Consider the following 6106-nt stretch of genomic DNA (forward strand, 5'->3'; position numbering starts at 1 on the left):
CCTGGCAACAGAAGAGACTGCAATTCTTCCAATAAGAAGCGTTTCATTAACTTTATGAACATGGACCTAGATCAACTAATGGATTTAATGAGTCCGTTTTCTTTCTTTTTTTTTTCCTTTCCTCTTTTTTCCTTTCCATGCTACAGATGGAGGCAAGAACTGTTAAGGCTGGAGAGCTGGAAAGATGCACCAACAGACAAACCGGGAACCCTAACAGGAGAATTATTCATTTCGTCTAGGTATCGCGTGTATACGTAAGTTAAATTCGGCCTAGACAATTATATATTTTAATTCATAACTTTATATGTTTCCAATTTTATTCTTTTTGTGATTGCTCCTGTTGCGGTTGTGTGTCGTTCAAAAAATCTCTGTTTTCAGCCTGTACCGGACCAACGGACTGCATTGACGTGCATTAAACTGTCCTTTGGGGTGAGGTAGTAGGTTGTATAGTTTTAGGGTCATACCCTTCCTGTGAGATAACTATACAACTTACTGTCTTTCCTGAAGTGGCTATAATATCATCGCAAGTGAAGTGACTTCTACAGATATGGCATGCTGATTAGAGCTCCAGTTGTCATCTTTTTGGCATTAAGTGTGTCAGTTTTAGGAATGCATGCAAAACACTAATTATATGTCATCACCTATTTCTTTCGGAATATTCAGAAATTTTCTGGACAATAATCTTCTCTGACATACATATATTTACCTATTTTCAGTAAGTAAATGGGCAGTGTCCAGATCTACAGTTGTAGTGATGGTCATCCATACTGTACCTGCTTGTATTTGTGCGGACAATGCTTTCACTGTACTGATACCATTTTAATTTTGTATGGACAGTGCAAATAACTAGTGATGTTCTGATAATTACCAGTCCATGCTAAAACAGATGCCATGATGCTTCTTACAAACCACACAAGATTAAGAAGGAAGCAGATGTAAAACTTTAAGGCTATCCAGTCATCCAGGCTTTCTCCTGTTTTCTATGTGGATGGGCGGTTTTGGTTTCTGGTGTTCGTACAGGATGAGGTAGTAGGTTGTGTGGTTTCTGGGTAGTTATTTTGCCCCATCAGGAGATAACTATACAACCTACTGCCTTCCCTGGAGGGCAGCGTTTCAACACCTATTCACCACCAGGGGGCAGCACTCACCCTTCCTCGTTTTCATTAATGTTGTGACATGCACATGTAGCACTTTATTGTGTGGTGTTGTTTGTATACCATATGCATAATGTCATGCAAGAGTAAATTATGGTGTATTTGGTGTTTCTTTTACATGTGACAGAATTATCACCTATGAAGAAACAAAATAAATGTGTGAAAAACATAAGTATCAAATGATTCCAAATAGGTATTACATTCTACCATATCTGAACAGACCCAAATGACCTAAGTTTTGGATCAACATGACAAACGTATTCACTTTTTGCAAAGTCTGCTTAGCTGGCTGTGTTTCAATAAAAGAATCAAATTAAAGTGATGTCAGACTTTATGGAAAGGAGGATGAAACACATTCAGTGCTTGTGAATTTGTGAAACACATTACGAGAAGCAGAAGAGTCTCTGTTCTTCAGGTGACTGAGAAAGTGAACACATTAACAGTGAGATTGGAATATTAGAAAAAACTTCAACTAGTTAAATGGAGAGATATAGTAGGAACACAGTACATAGATCACTATTTACAAAGATGAATGCGCACACTTGCAGACAAAGAACAAGAACTGGTTTACACCGATGGGGAAGAACGTGACACGCATGTTGTATACCCAGCAAACTTTTTAGGTCTGAGGAAGTGTGTGGGATCCAGATGCAGCATTAGATGCCGTGGAGGCCATTTTTCTAGCATGGTTTGGGCCACCTTGTCCATCTTCATCATCTCTTTTCTGCCATGAAACATTTCTTTCCTGATGTCAGTGCTCTCAAAGACAAGGTACGAATGATGACAATAGATTCATGAGACCATAAGTGTATATGCTTTGCCTTCATAGTCACCAGATTTTAACCCAATCAACAACACATATCGGAGTATTTGTACTGATGTGTTGGACATTCTCTATAACCAGCTGAGGGACACTTTACCGCTAACTGGTGGCTTTTGTTACACTTTAATACTGATTGATAATCATTTAATTTGCTAAGCTAGACTAAGATAAACTGTAGGGAAAAAGAAACTAGAGATGTCTTTCTCAATAATTTTTCATAAGAACAAGTTAAAGGAACCATATAAGCTGAACAAGCCCTGGTTCTTTAATTGTACACTTTGATCGGCACATGGTGTTTGTTGTTACTGTTGATAAATAATGTCTACAAAATCTAAAGTCTGGAATTAAATGATAAATTAAATAACTATTACAAAAACAAATCCTTCTGGAAAGCTGTTGGGCCTGATGCAGCTGGTGGTTAAACCAGCCCCTTGATGTGTGGGGAATTTGAAATCCAGTTTCAGTATACAGCTGTTCATTCAAGCTTAAGCAAGCAAGCATCAATCCATGATGCTGTGATAGCAGCTTTGTTCCAATTCTCACTGCTGTTATTTACCCCATATGCATGCTACTCATCTACCAGAAATGGTTCCTTAAACATAAATGTGTTTACAATTTTAAATTAGTATCAGACTTGTATTTAAATACAGTTGTTTTGATGCTGTTTGCTCAAAAGAAGCCTTTCAAGTAGTATGCTTTACGTGCTGACTTGGAAGGCTCAGACATGTACAGTAGGAATCACTGCATACTGGGGTGACGTGAACCATAAGCACAATGGTAACACCTTCAGGACCTGAAATCTCCAATGTCTCACATACTCAGCTAACTGCACTGAACTGAACTGCACCATTTGCAAAGCTGACCTTGCCAGGCATGCAAGAAAAACTTATTATGATGCAACATCTGAAAAACAAGCTTGGTTCGTCATGTACTTTGTTAGATAGTTAGCCAGTGTGTAACATTAACATTGCCCAAAGTCATTGACGCCATATTCCGGCCAGTGGACCAATAAGAGGCTGTTCTGGTCTGTGTACCTGCACCCCGCTTTTTACTTGCGTAGTTTTGGTTTTTGACAAGAAAAAAATTTATATAGTAATTATTATTTATCATCTGTAGCAGCAGAATCTGATATAGAAGATAAATGATTAGGTATTCATCTTTATTGTCTTTATTGATAGTCAGCGTGTGCCTTTAAAAACCTTAAGATAAATTTAACAGATGAAATCGAAATAATAGCCATTGAGTAATTGAGAATATAATTGACACCAGGTTGATTCATTATTTCAATTAGAGGGTATGGGTGCACCTGTGTGCCATCAGGCACATTCGGCAAGAAATACTCCCTACCACTGGAGAGGTATCCATATTTCTGTGGCTGTCTCTTACAGGGACAGGTTCCCAGCTCGATGCCCGATTGTATCTGAGCTTGAGGGTGATTGATCTTGCTCAATGGCCCAGTGACGGCAGCTCAGCGGTGCTAGGGCTTGAGCTGGGGACCTTCTGATTAGCAGTCCAGCACCTTAAACACTAAACTACCCTCTGTCCCCAGTCATTACAATAATCAGTACATTATTTAACTATCAAAATAGGTGTTAGTCGCAGCCCTGGTGTATGCTGTATATCTAAACATGGACATATGTAATGTTCAAAGAGCAACTGTTTCTTTATAGATTCAGGCACTGTGAAATATCTTTTCAATAAAAAATAAATATTAGTCCATACAGTCTTTTTTTTTCAGCATGATGTGTGGTATGCTTTTAAATATCTCCTTTATAATTTATTGATGCACATGTCTTCACGTCCATTCATGGACTGTTAGAGGTGACATCAAGCATGATAAACTGCAAATCTTACAGTTGAGTAAGCAATGATAAACTGCTTCTTTTGAAATAGTTACTGAAAGGTCTTTTTTATTGCAAAAGCCATACGCAGAAGCACATAAGGTTCATACTTAATGTCATGAAATCATCCAGACTTTTTTAAAGCATGCAGTTTCACTGCCCTGGGGAGATGGGCCAAGAGACACAGGCAGTGAGGAAGAGAACAGATTTCTGGGTGTATTGCAAAACACTGCTGGTGTCCTCATGTTCAGCACCCCCAGGGAAATTGGCGAAGGCTCTGCTTCACTTCAAGTTGGGAGTAGCTCAAGCAGGGGCAGTGAGCCAATGGACTTCAACCCATCATGTGCTTAGAAGCGCAGGGCCAGGAACAAACTGGCTGCTTATGGTCCCTTGAGTCCTGTACTCCACCCAGGATATAGAGAACAAACATGTCTACCCCATTGTCTATGTACTCATCCAGTTATCTCTGCCAGAACAAAGCATGCAACAATGTTATATTAATTTGATTACACGAAAACTGTGAAATTGCACATTCATTTAAGATGGTTGTTTAGTCCCACTGGCATGCTGACCACTATAAAGACGATTTAAGCATTGAGCAACAAATGTTTTCTCCAGACATAATCTGCAGGATATGAAACAGTGCCACCTGTTGGTTCATCAACTGACAGGAAATTACATTGTTTGTTCATATTTCCTAAAATCATAACCATTTTCAACTTATTTAATATTGGTTGGTACTGTAAACTGCAATTAGCAAAATCCTATCATATGTTAAGGGTAAGCTTGGTTTTCTTTTTAGGCCTGGTTTCTCTCAAGGTTTCGTAATTATAGCATCTTAGAAAGTTCCTCTGCCACTCCCTACGCTGGTTTACTCATCTTGACATGGATTTCTTTTTAGTGAAGGACTTTCTCATATAAAATATCATGCAGGTTTGAAACATAAAAAGCAAAGTATACATACAAAGAAGATTTAGAAAGTAGAAAAAGGGATCTTTTTTCGCAATTTTTTTTTTTTAATAAAGCAAAATTATAACTATGCAGTGTTTCTAAGCATAACATCCTTAACGTATATTATACTAAAAAATGTCATATTGTCAGATGAATAAACAATCAAAGGTGATAGGCCTGAGCTAATTCACGTCATGTCTATATGAATTCACAACTTAATTGAATGCATACTTCAATATTCATAGATTCAAATATCCAGGAGAATAGAACAGAAAAATGCACACAGGCTAAATAAAAAAATAATTTTAAAAAAAGGAAACGAAGAAGGCTAACCTAACTTTAATTTTATATAACATTACGAGTGAAAGATTATTAAAAAATTTTAATTCTTTAATTATTCTAATAGTCACCACATCAGAACATTTGATTTGCAAGATCTGGCATTGATTTTTATACTGGATGTGCTTCCTGTTGCAACTTTCTCATTTCCCAACTGGGCTTTGGACCAGCACTGCTGCAATGGCTGTGTTGTATATGGTGTAGGGTTAAGTGTCTTGCCCAAGAACCCAACAGTGGCAGGGGTCGTGGAAGATCAACCAACCCTACAATCAGCAACCAAGATCCTTAACCTGCTGAACAAGACATGGGCAAGATACACATGTAGCACATTCAGTAACTAACTTCAAACATGACATTAAATGTGTTTTGCAGTGGCTGATGGGTAGTGTAGTCCAGCACTGCAAAGGTTCCCCAGGGAGTTTAAAGGGGCCCCTGGACAGACATTAAACAACATTTTACCAGTCCCTGCAAAGTCAACAGAGGGAGTGGCACGGAGATGTTCTCTGTGGTGTAGGGTGGAAGATAGGGTGTGATGGCACATTAGCACTTTCAGTGAGACATGGGCTTGGTGTTGGGGGGTTGGGGTAGGGGCGTGGCTATTCTCAGCAGGGGAGACTCGATGAAACCTGGAAAAGACCTTCTCATCAGAGATAGGGACTGAGGTGGGCTGAACACAGGACCCCTCGCTTAGTTGTCTGACTTAATCCAAATTGCTGGCAATCCACTGTAAGTGTTTGCCTACATCGGTCTGGTCAATACACCCTCTGACTCTGGTGAAGAGACAGTATGGGTGTTCAGCCTCACTATCTGCCACCATCTGCCATCACTGGAGTGCTGCAGTTCATGTTCGCCTACACTATTCTCAAGAGGAACCCTCCTGCAAGTTGGTCACTGGTGATCCCCTGCCGTTGGGTTTTCCACATCTACAACTGGATTTTCTGGGCTATCTCTGCTCTTCTGCATCAATTTTGTGATCTAATGTTTTGTCAGTGATGATT

The sequence above is a fragment of the Clarias gariepinus genome, chromosome 2 (genome assembly GCF_024256425.1).
Source record: "Clarias gariepinus isolate MV-2021 ecotype Netherlands chromosome 2, CGAR_prim_01v2, whole genome shotgun sequence".
NCBI lineage: Eukaryota > Metazoa > Chordata > Actinopteri > Siluriformes > Clariidae > Clarias > Clarias gariepinus.